Source organism: Hyla sarda, chromosome 2 (genome assembly GCF_029499605.1).
Source record: "Hyla sarda isolate aHylSar1 chromosome 2, aHylSar1.hap1, whole genome shotgun sequence".
Classification (NCBI taxonomy): Eukaryota; Metazoa; Chordata; class Amphibia; order Anura; family Hylidae; genus Hyla; species Hyla sarda.
The window spans coordinates 264,502,118-264,529,954 of NC_079190.1; positions in this window are offsets into that span (position 1 = coordinate 264,502,118).

Genomic DNA, 27,837 nt, shown 5'->3' on the forward strand with positions numbered 1-27,837 from the left:
CAGCTGACCAGACACCGGGAGGGCCCTTACCTGCCTCCTCAGTGTCCGATCGACGAATGACTGCTCCGTGCCTGAGATCCAGGCAGGAGCAGTCAAGCGCCGATAATGCTGATCACAGGCGTGTTAATACACGCCAGTGATCAGCATAGGAGATCAGTGTGTGCAGTGTTATAGGACCCTATGGGACCTATAACACTGCAAAAAAAATGTAAAAAAAGTGTTAATAAAGGTCATTTAACCCCTTCCCAAATAAAAGTTTGAATCACCCCCCTTTTCCCATAAAAAAAATAAAACAGTGTAAAAAAAATAAATAAATAAACATATGTGGTATCGCCGCGTGCGTAAATGTCCGAACTATAAAAATATATCATGAATTAAACCGCACGATCAATGGCGTACGCGCAAAAAAATTCCAAAGTCCAAAAAAGCGTATTTTGGTCACTTTTTATACCATTAAAAAAATGAATAAAAAGTGATCAAAAAGTCAGATCAAAACAAAAATCATATCGATAAAAACTTCAGATCACGGCGCAAAAAATTAGTCCTCATACCGCCCTGTACATGGAAAAATAAAAAAGTTATAGGGGTCAGAAGATGACATTTTTAAACGTATAAATTTTCCTGCATGTAGTTATGATTTTTTCCAGAAGTGCGACAAAATCAAACCTATATAAGTAGGGTATCATTTTAACCGTATGGACCTACAGAATAATGATAAGGTGTAATTTTTACCGAAATATGCACTGCGTAGAAACGGAAGCCCCCAAAATTGACAAAAAGGCGTTTTTTTTCGATTTTGTCGCACAATGATTTTTTTTTCCGTTTCGCCGTGCATTTTTGGGTAAAATGACTAATGTCACTGCAAAGTAGAATTGGTGACGCAAAAAATAAGCCATAATATGGATTTTTAGGTGGAAAATTGAAAGGGTTATTATTTTTAAAATGTAAGGAGGAAAAAACGAAAGTGCAAAAACGGAAAAATCCTGAGTCCTTAAGGGGTTAAGGACACAGCCCATTTTCACCTCTAGGACGCAGTCCTTTTTTGCACATCTCACCACTGTCACTTTAAACATTAATAACTCTGGAATGCTTTTACTTATCAATCTGATTCCGAGATTGTTTTTTCGTGACATGTTCTACTTTAACATAGTGGTAAATTTTTGTGGTAACTTGCATCCTTTCTTGGTGAAAAATCCCCAAATTTGATGAAAACATTTCTGAAAAATTTGCATTTTTCTAACTTTGAAGCTCTCTGCTTGTAAGGAAAATGGATATTCAAAATACATTTATTTTTATTCACATATACAATATGTCTACTTTATGATTGCATCATAAAATTGACGTGTTTTTACTTTTGGAAGACACCAGAGGGCTTCAAAGTTCAGCAGCAATTTTACAATTTTTCACAAAATTTTCAAACTCGCTATTTTTCATGGACCAGTTCAGGTTTGAAGTGGATTTGAAGGGTCTTCATATTAGAAATACCCCATAAATGACCCCATTATAAAAACTACACCCCCCAAAGTATTCAAAATGACATTCAGTAAGTGTTTTAACCCTTTAGGTGTTTCACAGGAAAAGCAGCAAAGTGAAGGAGAAAATTCAAAATCTTCATTTTTTACACTTGCATGTTCTTGTAGACCCAATTTTGAATTTTTACAAGGGATAAAAGGATAAAATTTATGCTTGAATTTGTAGCCCAATTTCTCTCGAAAAAGCACATACCTCATATGTCTATGTAAATTGTTCGGCAGACGCAGTAGAGGGCTCAGAAGCGAAGGAGCGACAAGGGGATTTTTGGAGAGAACGTTTTTCTGAAGTGATTTTTGGGGGGCATGTTGCATTTAGGAAGCCCCTATGGTGCCAAAACAGCAAAAAAAAAACACATGGCATACCATTTTGGAAACTAGACCCCTTGAGGAACGTAACAAGGAATGAAGTGAGCCTTAATACCCCACAGGTGTTTCACGACTTTTGCATATGTAAAAAAAATTAAAAAAATTTCACTAAAATGTGTGTTTCCCCCCAAATTTCACATTTTTGCAAGGGTTAATAGCAGAAAATACCCCGCTAAATTTGTAACCCCATCTCTTCTGAGTATGGAGGTACCCCATAAGTTGACCTGAAGTGCACTACGGGAGAACTACAATGCTCAGAAGAGAAGGAGTCATATTTGGCTTTTTGAGAGCAAATTTTCCTCGGGGGGCATGTCGCATTTAGGAAGCCCCTATGGTGCCAGGACAGCAAAAAAAAAAACACATGGCATACCATTTTGGAAACTAGACCCCTTGAGGAACGTAACAAGGGATAAAGTGAACCTTAATACCCCACAGGTGTTTCACAACTTTTGCATATGTAAAAAAAAAAAAAATTTACCAAAAATGCTTGGTTTAGCAAATATTTTACATTTTTAAAAAAGGTAATAGCAGAAAATACCCCCCAAAATTTGAAGCCCAATTTCTCCCGATTCAGAAAACACCCAATATGGGGATGAAAAGTGCTCTGCTGGCGCACTACAGGTCTCAGAAGAGAAGGAGTCACATTTGGCTTTTTGGAAGCAAATTTTGCTCTGGGGGCATGCCGCATTTAGGAAGCCCCTATGGTGCCAGGACAGAAAAAAAAAACCACATGGCATACCATTTTGGAAACTAGACCCCTTGGGGAACGTAACAAGGGGTAAAGTGAACCTTAATACCCCACAGGTGTTTCACGACTTTTGCATATGTAAAAAAAAATTTTTTTTTTTTACACAAAAATGCTTGTTTTCCCCCAAATTTTACATTTTTACAAGGGATAATAGCAGAAAATACCCCCCAAAATTTGTAACCCCATCTCTTCTAAGTATGGAAATACCCCATAAGTGGACGTGAAGTGCACTGGGGGCGAACTACAATGCTCAGAAGAGAAGGAGCATCATTGAGCTTTTGGAGAGAGAATTTGGCCATGTGCATTTCCAAAGCCCCCCGTGGTGCCAGAACAGTGGACCTCCCCACATGTGACCCCATTTTTAAAACTAAGGAAGGTAATAAGGGGTGCAGGGAGAATTTACACCCCACTGGCATTTGACGGATCTTTGGAACAGTGGGCTGTGCAAATTAAAAATTTTATTTTTCATTTTCACAGACCCCTGTTTCAAAAATCTGTCAGACACCTGTGAGGCGTAAATGCTCACTGTACCCCTTATTACATTCCGTGAGGGGTGTAGTTTCCAAAATGGGGTCACATGTGTGTATTTATTGTTTTGCACTTATGTCAGAACCGCAGTAAAATCAGCCACCCCTGTGCAAATCACCAATTTAGACCTCAAATTTACATGGTACACTCTCCCTTCTGAGCCTTGTTGTGCGTCCCCAGAACACTTTGCGCCCACATATGGGGTATCTCTGTACTCAGGAGAAATTGCGTTACAATTTTGGAGGCTTTTTTTCTTTTACCGCTTGTGAAATTTTAAAGTATGGGGCAACATCAGTATGTTAGTGTACAAAAATGTTTTTTTTTTACACTAACATGCTGGTGTAGACCCCAACTTCACCTTTTCATAAGAGGTAAAAGGAGAAAAAGCCCCCCAAAATTTGTTAGGCAATTTCTCCCGAGTACGGCGATACCCCATATGTGGCCCTAAACTGTTGCCTTGAAATACGACAGGGCTCCAAAGTGAGAGCGCAATGCACATTTGAGGCCTAAATTAGGGATTTGCATAGGGGTGGACATAGGGGTATTCTACACCAGTGATTCTCAAACAGGGTGCCTCCAGCTGTTGCTAAACTCCCAGCATGCTTGGACAGTCAATGGCTGTCCGGAAATGCTGGGAATTTTTGTTTTGCAACAGCTGGAGGCTCCGTTTCGAAACACTGCTGTAGGATATGTTTTTCATTTTTATTGGGGGGGGGAAGGGGGGGTGGTAGTGTACGTGTGTATATGTAGTGTTTTACTCTTTATTTTATGTTAGTGTAGTGTAGTGTTTTTAGGTTACATTCACACTGACGGCGGATTACACTGAGTCTCCCGCTAGGAGTTTGAGCTGCGGCTGCAGCTCAAACTTGAGGCAGGGAACTCACTGTAATCCGCCGCCAGTGTGAATGTAACCTGTACATTCACATGGGAGGGGGGGCAAAACTACAACTCCCAGCATGCACTGACAGAACGTGCATGCTGGGAGTTGTAGTTTTGCAACAGCTGGAGGCACACTGGTTGGAAAATACTGAGTTAGGTAATAGAACCTATTACCTAACTCGGCATTTCCCAACCATTGTGCCTCCAGCTGTTGCAGAACTACAACTCTCAGCATGTACTGATTGCCAAAGGGAATGCTGGGAGATGTAGTTATGCAACAGCTGGAGGCACGCAAGTACAACTCCCAGCATGCCGAGACAGCCATTTGCTGTTCCTGAATGCTGGGAGTTGTAGTTTTGCAAGATTTAGAGGGGTTCAGTATGGAGGTCACTGACAGTGGTCTCTAAACTGTGGCCCTCCAGATGTTGCAAAACTACAAATCTCAGCATGCTAAGACAACAAACTGCTGTCTGGGCATGCTGGGAGTTGTAGTTTTGTAACATCTGGAGGGCTACAGTTTAGAGACCACTGTCAGTGATCTCTAGCCTGAACCCCTCTAAATCTTGCAAAACTACAACTCCCAGCATGCCAACACAGCAAACAGCTGTCAAGGCATGGTGGGAGTTGTAGTTTTGCAACATCTGGAGGGCCACAGTTTAGAGACCACTCTCCAAACTGTCGCCCTGCAGATGTTGCTAGGCAACAGACTCCCGGACACGCGGCGCCATACTCACCTCCACCGCCGCCATGATCACAGCCGCCGCCGGGTAAGTGACCGCCGCTGCTGCCGCCGCCCCTACTACACGGTTCCCCCCGCTGTGCCCAGACACCGATGGGTGGGCATAGCAGGGGGGAACCGAACTTTAACCCCCCGCCCCCAGTCTGCTATTGATCGGTCGCTCGGCCGATCAATAGCAGGGATAGGAGGGGTGGCAACCCTGTCACCTCACTCCTATCTCTTCAAGGGGGATTGAGGGTGTCTTGAACACCCTCGATCCCCCTTATTTTATCGCGGAGCCGCCGTTGATGGGCAGGGGGAGAGCGCTCCCCCTGCAAACACCATAGATGCCGTGATCAGAACTGATTACGGCATCTATGGGGTTAATGCTGCCGGGACCGGCGCGATCGCGGCCCCGGCAGCTGCGGTGGGACTCCGGCTGTGATTGACAGCTGAGTCCCACCCGCGATCTCCTGCGCTGCCCGCGGCAGAGCAGGAGATCGCTTGGACGTATGCATACGTTCATTTGCTCGAACTTGTAGTTCGCCTGGACGTATGCATACGTCCAATAGCGGGAAGGGGTTAAATGAAACAAAACGCTATAGCAGGAGACCCAGGAGGACCCCACTGCTGACACAGAGACATAAAAAATCAAGAGTACATTTTGCCAAAAGGAACTTGAGTAAGCCAAAATCCTTCTGGGAAAACGTCTTGTGGACAGATGAGACCAAGATAGAGCTTTTTGGTAAAGCACATCATTCTACTGTTTACCGAAAATGGAATGAGGCCTACAAAGTAAAGAACACAGTACCTACAATGAAAAATGGTGGAGGTTCAATGTTTTGAGGTTGTTTTGCTGCCTCTTGCACTGGGTGCCTTGAATGTGTGCAAGGCATCATGAAATCTGAGGATTACCAAAGTATTTTGGGTCGCACTGTACAGCCCAGTGTCAGAAAGTTGGATTTGTGTCCAAGATCTTGGGTCTTCCAGCAATGACCCCAAACACATGTCAAAAAGCACCCAGAAATGGATGCCAACAAAGCGCTGGAGAGTTCTGAAGTGGCAGCAATGAGTCCAGATCTAAACCCCATTGAACATGTGCAGAGAGATCTTAACATTGCTGTTGGGAAAAGGCGCCCTTCCAATAAGAGAGACCTGGAGCAGTTTGCAAAGGAAGAGTGCTCCAACATTTCGGCTGAGAGGTGTAAGAAGTTTATTGATGGTTATAGGAAGCAACTGATTTCAGTTATTTTTTCCAAAGGGTGTGCAACCAAATATTAAGTTAAGGGAGCCAATAATTTTTTCCAGCCCATTTTTGGAGTTTGGTGTGACATTATGTCCAATTTGCATTTTTTTCCTCCCTTTTTTGGTTTAGTTCCAATATACACAAAGGGAATAAACATGTGTATAGCAAAACATGTGTTACTGCAATCCTTTTCTGTGAGAAATACTTCATTTTCTAGAAATATTTCAGGGGTGCCAACATTCAGGGCCATGACTGTATAATGTGCCATTCTTTTTAGGTGATTTAGTTCATAAAAAAAAAAAAAAACATAACAGTGGAGCAATATTAGAACTAAAAGGACGGAAATGTACATCCTGGTGATGTGGTACTTAACGCACCAGGACGTACATTTACGTCCTAAGCATAAACGCGGGCATCGGAGCGATGCCCGGATCATGCGCAGCAGATCCCGGATGTTGATCACAGCCAGGGACCCGCCGGTAATGGCGAACACCCGCGATCCCGCGGATGTCCGCCATTAACCCCTCAGATGCCGTGATCAATACAGATCACGGCATCTGCAGCATTGCGGTCTCTTAATTGGATGATCGGATCGCCCGCAGCGCTGCCACGGCGATCCGATCATCCAGCATGGGAGTCTTCTGCTCTGATCTGCCTTCCCGCAGACCAGAGCAGAAGATGACCGATAACCCTGATCAGTGCTATGTCCTATACATAGCACTGAACAGGATTAGCAATCAAGTGATTGCTTTAAATAGTCCCCTATGGGGACTATTAAAGTGTAAAAATAAAAGTAAAAAAAGTAAAAAAATTTAGTTAAAAAAATGTGAAAAACCCCCTCCCCCCAAAAAAACTTAAATTGCCCAATTTTCCCTATTTCACCCCCAAAAAGTGTTAAAAAAATATTTTAGATACATATTTGGTATCGCCGCGTGTGTAAATATCTGAACTATTAAAATAAAATGTTAATGATACCGTACGGTGAACGGCATGAATGTAAAAAAAAAAAAAGTCCAAAAAAGCTGCTTTTTTATAACATTTTATTCCCCCAAAAAATTATAAAAAATGTATTAAAAGTTTTATATAAGCAAATATGGTATCAATAAAAAGTAAAGATCATGGGGCAAGAAATGAGCCCTCATACTGCCACTTATACGGAAAAATTAAAAAGTTAAAGGTCTTCAAAATAGGGGGATCTTAAACGTACTAATTTGGTTAAAAAGTTTGTGATTTTTTTTAAGTGCAACAGTAATAGAAAAGTATGTTATCACGGGTATCATTTTAATCGTATTGACCCAAAGAATAAAGAACACACTTTTACCATAAATTTTACAGCGTGAAAACGAAACCTTCCAAAATTAGCAAAATTGCGGTTTTATTTTTAATTTCCCCACACAAATAGTATTTTTTTGGTTGCACCATACATTTTATGGTAAAGTGAGTGATGGCATTACAATGGACAACTGGTCGCGCAAAAAACAAGCCCTAACACTAGTCTGTGGATGATAATATAAAAGAGTTATGATTTTTTGAAGGCGAGGAGGAAAAAATGAAAACGTAAAAATAAAATTTTCTGCGTCCTTAAGGCCCAAATGGGCTGCGTCCTTAAGGGGTTAAAGTGCCTATTAAAAGGTATTAATGTCTTATTTTTTGGCCGTCATTTCAGAACTGGCTGCTTCATTTTTATCAAGTGATAGATCAAGAATGTATTCAAAGAATGCCCATATTAGGGGATAAATGTGATTGTCACAAACTAAAGAGAACCACAAGAAAATCTAGGTTACCGCTAGTGGATTAAGTATAGCAGGCTTCTTCTGTCACTGCTTTCTTCTTTAGTGTTTTCCAGTTTCCAAAATACGTGCCACTGCTGACTGCTTATAAGTTCTTTTCTCGATCCTAACATGCTGCCAGTAGTCTGTGTTCTTTCCTCACTAATGCTTTGCAAGCCTTTGCTCTGTTACCCAGACTCTATTCACTCTTTGCCAGTCTGCTGTAGTTTCCTCAGTTTTCCCTTATACTTCTTCTATTCTATCTTGCCAGCATTCTCTCCTTGTCTGCCAGCTTCCTGCCTTTGCATTCATTTTCACTTTGACTCTGCTCTTCAGTATGGCTCACTCTCCGAGTAGTTTACTGTGCAAAACTAATGACACTTTCCTGTCTGAAATTGTCATTGATAAGTTAACAAATTCTGGCAAATGAAAGAAGCCATGTCTGAGATTTCAACTTAAATGACACTTATTTCTTGGAATAAAATAAACTAAACTAATATTTAAGATTTCCAATATGTGAAGATGGCCTTACGTGCTACACTAATGCCTACAGTTCAACTATTTGACCACTTTATTATTGCTCCTGAAGTCATGGTAACATAGTGGAGACACGTCAAGATGGTGCATGCTACTCGATAACTTTGCATGGCAATGCACTTTTGACCATCATGCTGGTGCATTTCCATATCAACTTTTTGGCAGTTTTGAGCCCCTTACCACTGCAGACAACCCCTATACACAGGACAAGGAGAGGCGTGTAATGATACCTTGTGTGTCAGTGCATGACCCAGTATGACCCTGCAATGGCTAGTGCCCAAGAACTGACACGTTATTCAGAGCAATAACATTTCGACTCATAGGTGTTTGTTTACCTGTTACGCCTGCCACATCTGCAGGGGGAGACACCACGCAGGTTATTGTTACTGACACGTTTTTCAGAGTAATAACATTTCGACTCATAGGTGGTTGTTCACCCATTATGCATGCTACATCTGCTGGGGGAGGCACCACACAGGTTATTGTTACTGACTCGTCTTCAGAGCAATAACATTTCAACTCATAGGTGGTTGGTTTACCAGTTATGCCTGCCACGTCTGCAGGGGGAGGCACCACACAGGTTATTGTTACTGACACGTTCTTCAGGGCAATAACATTACGACTCATAGGTGGTTGTTTACCCGTTAAGCCTGCCACATCTGCAGGGTGAGGCACCATGCAGGTTATTGTTACTGACACGTCTTTCAGAGCAATAACATTTCAAATCATATGTGGTTGTTTACCCATTATGCCTACCACATCTCCAGGGGGAGGCACCACACAGGTTGTTACTGACACGCTTTACAGAGCAATAACATTTTGACTCATAGGTGGTTGTTCACCCATTATGCCTGCCACGTCTCCAGGGGGAGGCACCACACAGGTTTTTCCTAACAAGTTCTTCAGAGCAATAACATTTCGACTCATAGGTGGTTGTTCACTCGTTATGCCTGCCACCTCTGCAGGGGGAGGCTTCACTCAGGTTATTATTACTGACTCGTCTTCAGAGCAATAACTCTACGACACATAGGTGGTTGCTTATTCCACCATGCCTGCCACATCGGCAAGGGGAGACACCACAAAGGTTCTAGTTACTGACACGTTTTTTTCTGAGCAATAACACCACGACACATACAGTGTGATTACCCACGATGCCTGCCACGTCTGCCGGGGGATACACCATGCAGGGTTGTTACTGACTTGTCTCCACAGCATCATCCGTCACACGCATGACTACCACAACTCTTCGGTTTCTTGCCATCGATTTCTAGGCCAGTCAGTTCGCAGTCACTTCACTTCTGTCTTAAGGTAGAGTCATATCTTGGGTTTTGTGTTAGGGAAAAAATAGTGGTTCATGTTTATAACATCTATTTTCCCTACCAGATTGATTCTTGTCCACTAAAGGTGTGCCCTCCATCGCGATCATTTGGAACAAATCTGACCGATTTGTTAAGTTTAAATGTCCTACATAACAGGTAGGTATGCATGAGTGTGAAGCTCCGAACACCAATTTAAAGCCTGTTGAGGCTGTATTTGTGATAGGGGCTGATGTAACTCCACCCCCTGCACATCCAGGCGGAGCATTAAGGGGTTGTGGGTGGGAGCAGGGGTATATAATGCCCCTGCCTCCTACTGGAGGGGCGTTCGTGACTTTTGAGGACCCCTCCCAACCATCCTTCTTTTTCTTCATTCATCCATTACAGGCTATTTCCACTAAAGGCATGCCCTCCGTCGTGGTCAATGGGCACAAATCTGACCGATTTGTTGAGTTTAAATGTCCTACATAGCAGGTAGGTATGTACCGTTGTAATTACGAGCACGAGTGTGAAGCCCCGAACACAAACAAATATATCATTTACAATACATTTGACTATAGCATTGATTATAGCTAAATGGGTTAAACTCTATATATAGTACAGAGTTATATACCGGATTTCCCCTTCCATAAAAAACGATTAATAGTATTGAAAATAAACTTGTACTTACCCTTTATTGGTATCAAGAATTATATAGTGATTTTGTTAACATAAACATCTAATGGAAAAAACACATACAGAAATACACTTTCTATTTCTAGAGCATGCACATGGGAGCCACATCTTTCATGAATAGGATAGTGCATGTTACTCTGTATCTCAATGTCTGTGCAATGTAATTAAAACTACAGTATTATTTATAGAGTTATTGACCATGAAATTGCATTTGGCAAAAAAAAGTTATTCTGTAATAATAACCAGTTGTTTGTTGGTTTGTTTGTTATTTATATTTAGGAATGACTATGTATTAAATTGTTATGAAATTGTTTCATTGTCTTCATATAAATTGTCTCTATGTCATTTATTTTATACTTTGGCACACAGTATCTGACATATGAGTTGTTGTCCAGTTTAGCAGGAATGATAAGAGTGTGTTCCTTTTCTAGCAGCTTTTCAGATAGGTAAGAAGGACAGTCTGGGAAAGTGTATTAAGTATGCTTTGATTATAGAGTACATAAAACCACTAAGGGCATGTTCGAACAGTTACAATTTCATGTGGATTCCAATGCGAATTCCATGTCTAAATCTACATGGAATCTGCCGTATCCTATGGTTTATGTAGAAATCCATGGTTTATATACTTTACTAGCTGAGTATCACGTCCTAATATTTTGTTGTCATATCCCATATCCCATCCTCATATCTCAACCTCATATCCTGTCCTCATATCCTGTCCTCATATCCCAACCTCATATCCCGACCTCATATCCTGACCTCCTATCCCATCCTCCTATCTTGACCTCATATCCTGTCCTCTTATCCCATCCTCATATCCCGACCTCATATCTCAACCTCCTATCCTGACTTCCTATCCCGTCCTCCTATCTTGACCTCCTATCCCGTCCTCCTATCCCGTCCTTCTATCCCGACCTCATATCCCGTCCTTATATCTTGAGCTCCTATCCCGAACTCCTATCACGTCCTCATATCTCGTCCTCATATTCCGTCCTCATATTCCCTCCTCATATTCCGTCCTCATATCCCGTCCTCATATCCCATCTTCATATCCCATCCTCATATCCCGTCCTCATATCCCGTAAGTAGCATGTAAGCAAGGATTATTGAGATCTCTACAGCCCTTTGGAAGTTATGCAGTAACATATATTTCCCATTGACTTGTATGGGACTTTAAACAAAAACCCTGGGATGAGTAAGGGTTAAATTACCTATCCTATGTTTGTTGTTGACATATAAGTAACATGTGTGCCAAGTTTCAAGTTAATATCTTTAGCCGTTTGGACGTGATGCTGGAACATACACACATACACAAACACATTGAGTTTTATATACAGGGTGGGCCATTTATATGGATACACCTTAATAAAATGGAAATGGTTGGTGATATTAATTTCCTGTTTGTGGCACATTAGTATATGTGAGGGGGGAAACTTTTCAAGATAGGTGGTGACCATGGCAGCAATTTTGAAGTCAGCCATTTTGAATCCAACTTTTGTTTTTTCAATAGGAAGAGGGTCATATGACACATCAAACTTATTGGGAATTTCACAAGAAAAACAATGATGTGCTTGGTTTTAACGTAACTTTATTCTTTCATGAGTTATTTACAAGTTTCTGACCACTTATAAAATGTGTTCAATGTGCTGCCCATTTTGTTGGATTGTCAATGCAACCCTCTTCTCCCACTCTTCACACACTGATAGCAACACCGTAGGAGAAATGCTAGCACAGGCTTCCAGAATCCGTAGTTTCAGGTGCTGCACATTTCGTATCTTCACAGCATAGAAAATTGCCTTCAGATGACCCCAAAGATAAAAGTCTAAGGAGGTCAGATGGGGAGACCTTGGGGGCCATTCAACTGGCCCACGACGACCAATCCACTTTCCAGGAAACTGTTCCTCTAGGAATGCTCGGACCTGACACCCATAATGTGGTGGTGCACCATCTTGCTGGAAAATCTCAGGGAACGTGCCAGCTTCAGTGCATAAAGAGGGAAACACATCATCATGTAGCAATTTAGCATATCCAGTGGCCTTGAGGTTTCCATTGATGAAGAATGGCCCCACTATCTTTGTACCCCATATACCGCACCATACCATAACCACCATCCTCCACCAATTGTAAGGATTTCACCCTGGGGATAGCTCTGGGATCGTCCTTGACGCAATAAACCGGCAAAACAGCAAGTCCTTTCTGCAAGTCTGGCTCCTTGCCAGCTTTATTAGACAGGTTGCAGGATAAATAAAAAAACATAAGACAGGAACAAACCAAAAATCCTAGACCATCCACTTCACTGTTGTGGGTGTCACTCACAGCCCTAATTGTGTGCTTCTCGCAAGGACCCCTGCCTCCCCCCAAAGCCACCTTGCTGTCTTCTGGGGAGAGCCCAGAACACACTGTCTGACTTCCTTTTAAACAGATTTCCCCTCCCTGCTATCTCATTACTTAGGCCATTACTTTTTTAGGGGAAAAGCTACACCACATACCAGTAGGCGTGAGAATCACTTCTACCTTCAACCTTTAAGCTCTTGTGGATGACAGCGTCCCACTCCCCTATGTCACGTGCTCAGGAACTGAGCACGGGTAATAGCTGGGTGGTCTTGGTGGCTATCTGCTCTAATGCCAGACATCACCAATCACAGTGATGCCCGGCTTTAACCCCTTTGACACCGTAATCAAATTTGATTGTAGCGTCTAAAATGCTAGTAAAAATGTCCCAGCAGCTCTGTTAAAGTAAGTAAAAACACCTAACCTGCCAAATTCAGGACCCGGGAAAGTGTTTACTTCCCTCCCACACAAGTGTCTAGAAAAAGTGTATGTGGTAGAGCTTTTCCCACCACAGCAGAGCTGCACAAAATCATCCTGCTGCACCTTCTTGATAAATAAGATGCACGCTAGTCAAACGCACCACCCAAATAAACGTCGGAAAATAGCTCTACCGTAGACGTTCTTTGATAAATCTGGGCCATACTCTTTACTCTTTATTTAGATTAGTTACCTAGTTTGGGCCAACTTAGAAGAGCAAAGGAGGGCCTCATTAATCAAAACTGTCCCAAAGAAAAACTGTCTTTGTTGCCCATAGCAACCAACCAAAGTGCTGCTTTCATTGTAACAGACCAGTTGAAGAAATCTTTAACTCCTTAACGATGAAGGACGTATATTTACGTCCTCCGCCAGCTCCCGCCATATGTCATATCGGGTCGGTCCCGGCGGCCATCAACGGCCCGGACCCGAGGCTAATACAGGACATCACCGATCGCGGTGATGGCCTGTATTAACCCTTCAGACGCGGCGATCAAAGCTGACCGCCGCATCTGAAGCGAAAGTGAAACTATCCCGGCTGCTCAGTCGGTGAAATCACGGCATCCCGAACAGCTTACAGGACACCGGGAGGGACCTTGCCTGCCTCCTCGGTGTCCGATCGGCGAATGACTGCTCCGTGCCTGAGATCCATGCAGGACCAGTCAAGCGTCAATAACACTGATCACAGGTGTGTCAATACACACCAGTGATCTGTGTAAAAGATCAGTGTATGTAATGTTATAGGCCCCTGTAGGAGCTATAACATTGTAAAAAAAATGTAAAAAAGTGTTAATAAAGATCATTTAACCCCTTCCCTAATAAAAGTTTGAATCACCCCCCTTTTCCCACTAAAAAATAAAACAGTGTAAATAAAAATAAACATATAAACGTATAGAGGAGTTGTTCGGCACTGCTAACTTCTGTACCTGGAAGCGGATGGACACTAAGTCGCTGTTGCGGAGAGAGGATACGGTGGTGCTCGGACTCACGTAGAATATGACATCAGTGCATAAGAAGACAAAGAAAGGTCGGCACTCACCGTGTTTCCAATTCAGCAGATTTTATTGCACGATACTCACAGCCGTAGTACAATTCTAGGGGGGACGACGGATGGTAACAAAGGGAGTACCACAGTCTCTGTCGTACCCCCCTTTGTTACCATCCGTCGTCTCCCCTAGAATTGTACTACGGCTGTGAGTATCGTGCAATAAAATCTGCTGAATTGGAAACCCGGTGAGTGCCGACCTTTCTTTGTCTTCTTATGCACTGAAAAATAAACATATGTGGTATTGCCGTGTGTGTCCAAAAAAGTCCAAAAAAGTCCAAAAAAGCTTATTTTTGGTCACATTTTATACCATTAAAAAAATGAATAAAAAGTGATCAAAACAAAAATGGAACCGATAAATACTTCAGATCACGGCACAAAAAATGAGCCCTCATACCGCCCTGTGCATGGAAAAATAAAAAAGTTATAGGGGTCAGAAAAGGACATTTTTAAACGTATACATTTTCCTGCATGTAGTATGATTTTTTCCAGAAGTACGACAAAATTAAACATATATAAGTAAGGAACTATTTTGACTGTATGGACCTACAGAATAATTATAAAGTGTCATTTTTACCGAAATATGCACTGCGTAGAAACGGAAGCCCCCAAAAGTTACAAAATGGCGTTTTTTCTTCGATTTTGTCGCACAATGATTTTTTTTTCCATTTCGCCGTGGATCTTTGGGTAAAATATCTAATGTCACTGCAAAGTAGGATTGGTGACGCAAAAAATAAGCCATAATTTGGATTTTTAGGTGGAAAATTGAAAGGGTTATGATTTTTAAAAGGTAAGGAGGGAAAAACGAAAATGCAAAAACTGAAAAACCCTGCGTCCTTAAGGGGTTAAAATTAATAATTTAAAAATCTGAGCTCTAATTGCTATGGGTAATAAAGATAATTCTTTTTTTTAGACAGTTTGGATCATTGAAGCCAAAATATTTATACAATTGTAATTACTAGAACAAACTCCTTTAGGGTTTATGGGGTTTCATATCACTAGATTGATTGTTGTCAGGTTATGATCTATTTGTTAAAGTTTAGAATACCTATATTTTACATTGGATATAGACCTAGTTAAAAGCCAATAAAAATTAGCCAATAAGAACTTTTTTTTTGCCAGGTTTAAGAACAGAATTGGCACCCAGCATGTTTCTCCAGTAAAGCATATGTGATGGCTTAACTGTTAAAGCTGGTTTGCACTTTGAAAGTAAGTTTAGCAGGGTCTTGTAATATCATGAAGTTCATATGTGTGTCCATAGAGAAAGTTAGGAATGTTGCTATGACAACTAAAACTTCTTTGTCAAACTGTGTTGAGTTCCACACAGCAGATGCCATATTTTTTTTTATTATACTGGGAAATATGCAATTTGTTATTTGACAAAGAATCTGAATATATATCTTAGCATTGCAAAGCTATAGCTTATCTATTAGTGTCACTATGAATTAGAGACCTGGTCAAATAGTGTAAACCCCAAGAATTTTTTGGTGTCCCAGTACCGCATTCTATACGGTACTTATTTATGTATGGGTCCCCATAGCCAGATTCCCTAGGACGTAGGGATCCCTGTCAGCCAGTCTACCCCTAGTCGCCTCTATTCTAGATTATAATCAGTAATTTATTCATAGGTTAATGTAAATAGAATGATATGTGTAGATAAACGGTTAATTACTTGTTTCCAGTAGCGTTGCAGGACTTGCGGGTCATGTGACGAGGTGAACTCTATGGTATTAGGCTTAAGGACCTTTGGAGGCCCTGTGACGTAAGCAATCCCATTACACCATGTAATGGTGAATGGCAGATGTTCGGACCAATGAGATTCGCCCCGCCCCCTGCCCATATAAGGGAGCGGCGGCCATCTTTTTGCTCTCTTCAAATCCCAGACACTCTGCAGCATCACCAGACCTAATAATTCCCCTAAATCTGGACGGATCTGCAAAGCTCTCCCTAAATTCAGAGACTGTATGTCTAGCTCAAGGTCCGCAACTACTGCCAGTCACTAAGCAACCTAAAGACTGTATGAGACTGTTACTTTGCCGTGAATATTGCAAGCACTTCAGTAAAAGTTATCCAAGTTCAAGTTCAAATCTCCTTGTGGACCTTCAGTTATTTTATGCACCTATCGTTACTGGGAAGGGTGGCGATAGGCCGGGACATTGATTCAGCATACCAGCCCTCAGCCTGGCGTCATGATCTCTAGGGTTAAAATTAACCCCTTATATACTTATACCATACCACCACTATCATACACCCCCCAAGGGCTACCACAAAGCCTTTTTGGCATTGCACGAACAGGATTCGGGTGTGTGCCTACCATTGCCACTAGTGAAAGTGTACTCCCCCCTAAGAAGTGAACTTTATTAATGTACTGTGCCTTATACTCCGGAGTAAGGGGTTGCACGCACGGTGCTGTGTGGAGGAAGTGCGCATGTAAAGTAAAGGGGGAGGCGAACAGTACTGCGGAGCTACAAGTCAGCACTGGACATCCTGAGGCACGTGATCCAGAGACCCCTCGGTGCCACGGCGGCCATTTTGTCGGAGCCTAGGGCAAGAAACCAACAAGGAGAGACAGCCCAGCGCGGGAAAACGCGCAGAGTGCACCAACAGGCTAGAAGCTGTGAAGAGCCAGAACAGTACGGGACTCTGAGACATCAGATTACCGAATTGAAGTCCTGCATAGAATCGCTTCAGCTGCCGATCAACGAACTCAAATTCCAATTAAAGGCTGTTGAGTTTCAGGTCACCGCTCTAAAGTTTGAAATCTACGCTCTCAAGTTCCAGATTAAAGAACAATTGCGTATTTCCCTGGGACCTAGGAATCCAAGGTCTATTTAAAGGGCCAGTATAACAAATACAGAAATGTCGGAACCTGCAGTTCCACAGTCCCCACCTGAACAGCAAGGGGGCGATGCTCCAGCGGCCCAGCCAACGGGGTCTCCACCCGCAGCTAGAAGAATGTTGCCGCCCTCGCCAACACTCTCGACCTTCCAAGGGCGCGCCCTGCCTGTGATGCCAGCAAGACCTCCAACACCGGCGGAAAAGGGACCCAACCAGTCCACCCTCAGTCTCTCCCTATGTGTTGGGAGCCCCAGTTGCTTCACCTGTCTTCTTGGGGAATCCTGTGCTTACCACCTACAATGGTGGTCCTTTTACCTTTTACACTAAGAGACTTTAAAGAAAAATTCTACAGCCTCTTTGCATTTTGTGCACTTCCCCCTCATGAACAGGTACAACTGCTTCTGGGACAACTCCAGGGGCCCGCCTTGGAAGAACTTCACACATGGCCAGTGGCTGATAAGGCCACAGTGGGACAGATTTTTGAAGGACTTTCTCAAGTGTTTGAATCTCACTCCCCCTAAGAGGTACGCCTCCGACTCTATGAACGATGCCAGAAGCCAGGTGAGACCCTCCGAGCATATGCAGTGGCTTTACAGAGCACATTAGAGGTGGTACAGAAGTTGGACGGCATCACGCCTGATAAGGGCAATCGAGTTCTGATGGACCGTTTTATAGAGGGGGCGCTAAATAAATGAGACAAGGCCCAACTTAGGATGCTGGCCGTACAGAATCCCGACATTGCATTCCCAGCCTTTAACCCCTTAAGGACGCAGGACGTAAATGTACGTCCTGGTGAGGTGGTACTTAACGCACCAGGACGTACATTTACGTCCTGTGCATAACCGCGGGCATCGGAGCGATGCCCGTGTCATGCGCGGCTGATCCCGGCTGCTGATCGCAGCCAGGGACCCGCCGGCAATGGCCGACGCCCGCGATCTCGCGGGCGTCCGCCATTAACCCCTCAGGTGCCGGGATCAATACAGATCCCGGCATCTGCGGCAGTTCGCGATTAAAATGAACGATCGGATCGCCCGCAGCGCTGCTGCGGGGATCCGATCATTCATAACGCCGCACGGAGGTCCCCTCTCCTTCCTCCGTGCGGCTCCCGGCGTCTCCTGCTCTGGTCTGTGATCGAGCAGACCAGAGCAGGAGATGACCGATAATACTGATCTGTTCTATGTCCTATACATAGAACAGATCAGTATTAGCAATCATGGTATTGCTATGAATAGTCCCCTATGGGGACTATTCAAGTGTAAAAAAAAATGTAAAAAAATGTAAAAGTAAAAGTAAAAAAAAAGTGAAAAATCCCCTCCCCCAATAAAAAAGTAAAACGTCCGTTTTTTCCTATTTTACCCCCAAAAAGCGTAAAAAACATTTTTTATAGACATATTTGGTATCGCCGCGTGCGTAAATGTCCGAACTATTAAAATAAAATGTTAATGATCCCGTACGGTGAACGGCGTGAACAAAAAAAAATTAAAAAAGTCCAAAATTCCTACTTTTTTAATTCATTTTATTAAAAAAAAATTATAAAAAATGTATTAAAAGTTTTTTATATACAAATGTGGTATCAAAAAAAAGTACAGATCATGGCGCAAAAAATGAGCCCCCATACCGCCGCTTATACGGAAAAATAAAAAAGTTATAGGTCATCAAAATAAAGGGATTATAAACGTACTAATTTGGTTAAAAAGTTTGTGATTTTTTTTAAGCGCAACAATAATATAAAAGTATGTAATAATGGGTATCATTTTAATCGTATTGACCCTCAGAATAAAGAACACATGTCATTTTTACCATAAATTGTACGGCGTGAAAACAAAACCTTCCAAAATTAGCAAAATTGGGTTTTTCGTTTTAATTTCCCCACAAAAATAGTGTTTTTTGGTTGCGCCATACATTTTATGATATAATGAGTGATGTCATTACAAAGGACAACTGGTCTCGCAAAAAACAAGCCCTCATACTAGTCTGTGGATGAAAATATAAAAGAGTTATGATTTTTAGAAGGCGAGGAGGAAAAAATGAAAACGTAAAAATTAAATTGTCTGAGTCCTTAAGGCCAAAATGGGCTGAGTCCTTAAGGGGTTAAGAGACTAGCGGTGAAAGTAATAGAGTCGGTACCTCAGACAGAAGAAATTAGTGTTCCTGCTACAGACTCTCAGGGTCCTTTGCCCCAACCACCTGTCCCTTCTCAATCTGCCCCACCAACACCTTCTCCTAGTCCTTGGACAGCTGACTTACAAGACATTAAACAGGACATTGAGCAGTTAGCCAAGGCCTTTAAAGAGATGGCAGTACGGCCAAACCCTTCCAGATCTGCAACACACCAACCTAAGAAGGCTGACCCTCGCCCTGTCATTCCACCTAGTGTTCCTCCTGTGAGACCACCTGGGAGCCAAAGACCCGTTTGGAGTTATTGTAACAAGAATGGACACTGGAAGAGCCAATGCTGGGCTTTAAACGAGCATCCCCTGGGGTCGAGGACCACACCCCGGGAGTAGAGATTGAAGGTCCAGAATCAACCAGCGACAAGAAAGGACTTTCTATGTATGTAGCTGCTTGCTCATATGTACAGGTGATGATTGAAGGTGTCCGGTTACAAGCTCTGATAGATACGGTGTCTCAGGTATCCACTATCCCACAGGGGGTTTTCTATAAATACTGGGACCCAGAAAGGTTGTGTGACCCTCAGGAAGCGACTTCAGGGTAATTGCAGGGAACGGGAAACCAGTACCCAGACATGGTTACTGGGAGCCCACGGTGCAGGTGGGAAAACATGTGTTAGGAAGGCAAGACGGAGACAGTTATTTGGTGTGGTGCCCGACCCGGGGTGAAAAATCAAGATTACCAAGCGCTCTTGGAGCCCCTTCTGCTGGAAGATTGTCATTTGGTGCAAGCTGCTAGAAGCCTGGTAACCGTATGGAATGGGAAGGTCCCGGTGAGGCTTATCAATCTCTCTCAAGTTGCTGTCCAATTACCCAAGTACACCCCAGTGGCTACTTTACACCATCTAGACGTCAGGGATGTAGTCTCGAAGTCACAGGTGGTCCAACCTGGACCTGATCAGAGCCTTGCGGAACCTTGGTGGAACCAGCTGCAGATAGGAGACGAAGATACCCCCAAGGAACAGGTGGAAGGATTCATCCAGTTGGCTAAGAAACATCAAGAAGCTTTCAGCTAATTTCCCACAGACTTTGGCAGAACCGCCATGATCAAACATAGGATTCTCACTGGAGACAATCAATCCATGAAAGAGAGACATCGCCCTGTGGCTCCTGGGATGTATCAGACCATAAAGAAAATGCTGGTGGAGATGAAAGAGGCCGATGTCCTCCAAGAAAGCCAGAGTCCGTGGGCTGCACCTTTGGTCTTGGTGAAAAAGAAAGATGGCACCATCCGCTTTCGCGTAGACTACCGGAAGCTGAACAACATAACTCATAAGGATGCCTATCCTCTCCCACGCATTGAAGAATCCTTGACTGCGTTGGGGTCTGCCGCTTACTTTTCCACACTGGATCTGACGAGCGGCTACTGGCAGGTGCCAATGGCAGAAAAGGACAGAGAGAAGAACGCATTTGTGACCCCCCATGGGTCTCTTCGAGTTCAAAAGTATGACCTTTGGACTGTGCAACGCACCAGCTACTTTCCAACCCCTAATGGAGCAATGCTTAGGGCACCTTTACTTCCAGAGTGTTTTGTTGTATCTAGATGACGCCATAATCTACTCTCGAACGTATCATGAACACCTGGATCACCTGAAAGAAGCTTTCCAAGTTCTTATCCGACATGGACTCAAGGTTAAACCTTCCAAATGTCACTTGCTAAAGCCTCATGTGACTACTTAGGACATGTCGTCAGTGCTCAAGGGGTTCAGCCTGATCCAGACAAAAGGAGTGCTGTGAAAGAGTGACCTACACCCAGGACGGTGCGAGACGTCTGAAGTTTCCTGGGGTTTGCTGGATATTACCGGCGTTTCATCCCTCATTTTGCTCAAATTGCCGGACCCTTGACCGAATTACTGAGAGGAACTGCCCGGGACAATTATAATGGGAGGCTTCCCATCCAGTGGGCCGAAGAACAAGAAGATGCCTTTCGAGCCCTGAAGTATCTCCTCACGGAACCCCCCATATTGGCGTATCCTGATTACAGCCTGCCGTTTTGTTTATACACAGACGCTAGCTTTGAAGGTCTGGGGGCGGTCTTATCTCAAGTGCAAGATGGCAAGGAGAGGGTGATTGCATATGCCAGCCGGCATCTTCAAGGTGCTGAGAAGAATGATGCTAACTACAGCTCCTTCAAGCTGGAACTCCTGGCCCTGGTTTGGGCTATTACTGAGAAGTTTAAAGATTATCTGGCTGCTACTCCCTTCACTGTCTACACTGATAATAACCCCTTGGCCCATTTGAACTCTGCTAAGTTGGGAGCTCTTGAACAGCGTTGGGCCTCTCGGTTGGCCAACTATGACTTTAACATCAAGTACCGCAGCGGAAAAACCAATGTCAATGCGTATGTACTTTCTCGCATGGCCCCGGGAGAAGTACCTCCTGCAGAAGATGTGTGGGAAGATGTAGAAATGCCTCCCTTCTACCGAAGGTTCGTGAGCCAGAATGCTCTAACTGCCCAGGCGCGTGACGGACCTGAATCTCCCAAGGTCTCTGAAGATCTGTCTACCTGGAAGACACTTCAGGATGAAAGCAGAGTTATCGGGGACCTCCTCGACTATTGCCTCCACAAGAAAGTGCCTACTCAGGTGCGCAAGGCCCATGGAGACTTTGAATTGAAGCGGGTGTGGCGGCAGAGAAACCGCCTGTTCCTGCACAAGGGGTTGGTCTACCGAAATTCCCTGGACCCAGTCTCCGGAGACCGCATACACCAGATTGTGGTTCCCAGGAGGGATGCAGCCATGGTTCTGAATGCTTATCATGACCAATCCGGACACTTCGGGGTCCATAAGATGGAGATCACAGTCAGAAGGAGATTCTACTGGATTGGGATGCAGGGAGACATCGAGAAATGGTGTGCCGAGTGCTCCGTGTGCAACATGATAAAGAACCCCCGGAGGGACGCAAGAGCCCCTTTGCATCCCATCTGTACAGAAAGACCGAATCAAATTGTTGCCTTGGACCATGTGAAGCTGGCCCTCACTCGATCTGGCTATCGTCATGCCCTAACAATGGTGGATCATTACTCCAAGTGGGTGGTCGTGGTCCCCGTCAAGGATCTTACCGCCATGACTGCTGCTAAACTCTTCTATCGGCATTGGATCCAACCGTTGGGGTGTCCCGAGTCGGTCCTCACGGATCGGGGAACCGCCTTTGAAGCCCAGTTGTTCCAGGAACTTTGCTGGCTGCATGATTGCAAGACGCTCAGGACAACAGCATACCATCCCCAAGGGAATGGACTCTGTGAGAGGATCAATCAAGTGTTCATCCAGATGCTTAGAGCAGCCTCGGTCTCGAAGCACGAAGAGTGGCCTCAGCTGCTGCCAGAACTTCTGTAAATCTACAACAACACTGTTCACCGCTCTATGGGTTATACGCCCTTTTTCTTGATGATGGGCCGACACGGCCAATTGCCAAAGGATCGAACCTTTGGGCTACAGGCGCCTTGCAACAATTCTCCTCAGGCTTCCCAAGGTTGGGTGTCAGAGCATCGACAAAGAATTGAGGAAGCCAAGGACATCGTTGAGAAGAAAATGGGTGAAGTTCATGAGCGCCAGCAGAAAGACTATAATCGACATGCTTTGGCTCAGCCCTTGCAGCTTGGAGATAAAGTGTGGCTCAGAAAATTTCCTAGAACCCATAAATTGGACTCATTGTGGGAAACGGAGCCATACACCATCACTGCAGTTCCTTACCCTGAAACGGACGTGTATGAAATACAAAAAGATGGGTTCGAGACACAGGTGGTTCACCGGAATAGGATAAAAGTGTGCCGGAAAGAAGATATGCTTGGCCCATCTCCTCCTACTCCTCCTGATCCTCCTGCTACTTCTCCTCCACCTCCGACAAGGCCTGTGAGAGAGTATGTGCCGGGAGAAGGAATTCATCCCACTATGGATGTTCCTTTGTTCCCATCTCAGCAGCCTACCATGTATTGGGGCATACCATTCCCAGCTCCATCCAGTCAGCCAACACTGGTCGCACCAACCAGACAGTTGCCAGTAGCTGTTGTCCCATGTCAACCATCATTGGTCGCTACACCCAACCTCAGTCCTGCTCCAGTGACCGCTCTGGACATTGAAGCCACTACTCTATCTGTCTTAAGAGAACCCCTCAGTTCTACCGAAGAAGTTGTATCTGTTCCAGCCCTCCAGCTGGTCCCTCGGGGACTGAAGTTCTTGAATAATCCTCAAGGGAAGGAACTCCTGATGACTCGGAGGTGGTGTTGCGGCGGTCTCAAAAGACCACACAGAGCAAATTACCCATCAGGTACCAGGACTCACATTTAGTGCCTGTACACATAGTACCTTTAATAACCCACTTCAATGCTCTGCCGATCACTTTTCAGTACCCTACATTACTCACTTAATGTACTTCCTCAAAATTTATCTAGTACATACACTAAAACAAAATAAATATCTCACTTCAGAAAAACACTTAAGGAATTGTAGCATGTTGATACCCAATTCCTGCCACTGTTAGGTACACTTCTTCTCTTCTTTATTCATTGCGTGTGTGAGATGCTCTGCCTGGCCAGTAGATGCTCTTGCTAGTACAGAAAATAAACATGTAATCGTAAGAATAACCTGGATAAGTTGTTTTGAAAGTGCTCTAGGGTTAAGTAGCGTGTAGTCGATAGACCCTAGCAGCCACCCTTACTGTGACCTAGCTTCCGGCGAGCCAGTATACCCTTTGTGAACTAAATAACAAGTAACTTATTGTTTGGCATATAAAATGTGTGAGATAATGCAAATGTCTAGTCAGCTTGATGCAAATGGTAAATAGAGCTGTACTAATGTTTAGCTAGCCTTATGTACAGAAGTATTTACTAATGTTCAGTTTAGCCTCATCAAAATGTATAGAGAGCTAATAAAAGTGTCTTAGGCAGCTATCTAATTGTCTAGGAAGACCTAATTGCCTAGTAAGCTTCAAAATGTATCATAAGTTTGATAAAGTTATAGAGGAAGCTAGAAACTAAAGGACAGATAGCTTCTTTAATTGTCTAGATAGCATTCAATTGTCTAGATAGCATTCAATTGTCTAGATAGCATTCAAATGTCTAGATAGTACCAAAATGTGTTTAGTCTACTTAGGATGTATAGCAAAAGTACAGATCATCCTGTTCTATAGCATCCTGTTCTAGTCCTAGTCCCTCTGTCTCAGGGGACAGACGTCAAGGCCGACTTATCTTTAGTAAGGGGGTTTGTGGTGTCCCAGTGCCGCATTCTATACGGTACTTATTTATGTATGGGTCCCCATAGCCAGAGTCCCTAGGACGTAGGGATCCCTGTCAGCCAGTCTACCCCTAGTCGCCTCTATTCTAGTTTATCATCAGTAATTTATTCATAGGTTAATGTAAATAGAATGATATGTGTAGATAAACGGTTATTTACTTGTTTCCAGTAGCGTTGCAGGACCTGCGGGTCATGTGATGAGGTGAACTCTATGGTATTAGGCTTAAGGACCTTTGGAGGCCCTGTGACATAAGCAATCCCATTACACCATGTAATGGTGAATGGCAGATGTTCGGACCAATCAGATTCGCCCCGCCCCCTGCCAATATAAAGGAGCGGCGGCCATCTTTTCGCTCTCTTACCTCGTGGGCTGTCATGAGAGAAGGATCTGCACAGCGATTATCGCAGTGAGTTAGGCCTGAGCCTTGCGGCGACGGCTAAACAATCTAATTATAGAGTGTTCCCAGACACTCTGCAGCATCACCGGACCTAATAATTCCCCTAAATCTGGACGGATCTGCAAATCTCTCCCTAAATTCAGAGACTGTATGTCTAGCTCAAGGTCCGCAACTACTGCCAGTCACTAAGCAACCTAAAGACTGTTTGTACGAGACTGTTATCCTACCGTGAATATTGCAAGCACTTCAGTAAAAGTTATCCAAGTTTGTGTTCAAATCTCCTTGTGGACCTTCAGTTATTTTATGCACCTATCGTTACTGGGAAGGGCGATGATAGGCCGGAACAATGATTCTGCATACCAGCCCTCAGCCTGGCGTTACGAACTCTAGGGTTAACATTAACTCCTTATATACTTATACCATACCACCACTATCATACACCCCCCAAGGGCTACCACAATTATATCTGTAGTAACTCTGCAATGAGCTCTTTACTATAAGTAGCTGTGATGTAAGGTAGTACTGGGAAACCCTGTAGAAGGAGCTATGCAGGTATTCATCTGTAAACATAGACACTTGGACAAGCACAGCAGCCCGATCATCCCACAGCTGATCATCTGGAATATTAGGAGGTGGACTACCAGACTACCACTGTTCTGATATTTTTGACTTATCCTGAGAATAGGTCAACAATTTTATAAAACTGGATAACATTATAGCATGTGGATTATAGATGCATTGAATAGACTCCTATAAGTGATACTCATTACCCATTGGTCACTGTTTAACTGATATATGTCATAAAAATGCCTATTATTTGTAACCTGTAATGCCCCTTTCTGCATCTGAACATTAATTATGCCCCCCATTTGTGTTTGCCACAGTAAAATTTTCTCCTATGTGCTCTTTAGAAAGTAATAATACACCCTGTGTGTCACTACAAAATAATAATGCCCCCTCTGTGTCCCCTAGAAAATGTGTTCCCCAAACAGTAATTTGTGTTCCACACACAATAAACTTTCTCACCTTTGTGCTCCCTGATAAGTAATAGTGGTCCATTTTTTTCTTATATAAAATAAAGCTTAAAATTACCAACCACTATCCCTCAATAAGTGGAGAGTCTGAGGCCTCTCCTGATGCAGTAAGTGCAATTCAGTGCAGTCTCTGCGCTGTGTGGACCAGGTTGCTGAAGATCTGTGAGTGGTCTTGGTGTCCTGTAGGCTGCTGGCAGTATGGCAGGACAGGCAGCCTACAATTTCTTCCTATACCATAGGTCTTAACTGTATGCATTTCTTAAACATACAGATAAAGTAAAAAAGTAACACTCACCTAAGGATCAAGTCCAGTGAGCCAAAATACCAGGGCAACTCCCCGGGTGGCAAGTTCTAGTGTTGGCACTGCTTGACATTTATACATGTAGGCAAGAGCAGAGATAATAAAATTCATTTGTCAAATTTTAACAGTGATTCATGTTGTGATTCTTGTGGTTCTGTGTAGTATGGGTTCTCACTGAGAAGATTTGGCTTTGTATGGAATCTTACAGGCATTTTTCTATAGGAAAAAAAATTTCAATTAGCTTTCTCGTTAAAGTGCAGATACATCCTAACTACTGCCGCCTATAGGTAGCTAAACTATAAGTCAGTGTCTGACTTTTAAAATAGCTTTAAAACAAAAGTCAGATACAAATTCTCCTTTAGAAGGATGAGACATCCATATGTAGAACATGTATGGGTTTTATAGGCAATGTTCCTTGTAACTTGAACATACATTTGACTTTTTAAGTGCATTGCACCATTTCAATTGCATACATTGAGGTATTAAACAGTGTAAAAGGCTAATATTTGTCTAAATTAATCAGATGAATGATTCCTTGTCATGTGATCCTCCCAACCAAAGGTTGCGAGAAAAATGCTTTGTCCAGCCTTCCTTTCTCAAGGCCTGGCTTTGGCAAACTCTTTTATCTTCTGTTCCTTCTAGACATACATACACCTAGACCACATGTATCATTTCTAAGTGAAATCCTGTTCTGCAATCCAATCACTGTTCCTGTTCCTGCCCGAGCTATGAGGATGAAGTGCTCAAGTTCTTCATCTCCAAGAAAGATTTTTTTTTAAATCTTTGTCAGAGATAATGAGGCTGAATAAGGGTCTCTCTGCAATACACTAATCTTTTTATGGCCTACAGTCATCAAATTAAAAGTTTTTCTGCATACATTAATACAGTATGGGTGTGTAATAAAAGTCAACATTCTGTACTATAGAAATGTTGGGTCGGACAGGGTAATGTGTGTATTAACCTTTCCATGACAACAGGGCGTGGATGACCAATGCACCACCCAATTTAAACCAGCTTCATCTGTGCCAGGCACAGGGCAAAAAATCACTCCGATGCAAGGTTACGGTTAACTGGTATGCTTTACTGAGGTAGACAAGGTGTCCAATCAGTCCATACAGCTTAGATTGGCACTAAGGAGATGCAGGGTGAACTTAGGGAAGCTTATCAGCTTGCTGGGACTTGTAGTTGCAATTGTATTGACTGATGCAGCCACGCTTGAATTTAGCAATTGACAGACTGACTTGACTGACTACTTGGACTGGACTTCAGCAGAATCCCCAATAGGTTTAGCTCCTACCATCAGGTTTTTACTTTCACCCACGGTGCAGGTGTTAACTTGCAGTAGAAGCATGGTTGCTGGGCTAGACCTCAGGCCTCCTTCAGGAACACCAGGCAAACTCCTCAGACTTCTCTTCACTGTACCTCAGCTCTGCTCCAAGAGCACAAGAGCTCAAGAGAGAGAGCTGAACTCTGACCTCACTATATAAGGCAACAGTTAAGAGCGATCCCATTGGGTAGATAAGTCACCTGTTCACCTTGCATACTCCCCTAACAACAAAGGTCCTTAACAACAATAGATTTCTTAAGGCAACAGTGCATAGAAATACAATATATTAACTTTTAATTAACAATGCATCCTTTAGTGCAATATAGAGAGTTCTAAGTAGTGGGGACCCATGACGGACATTGAGCAGCATCAG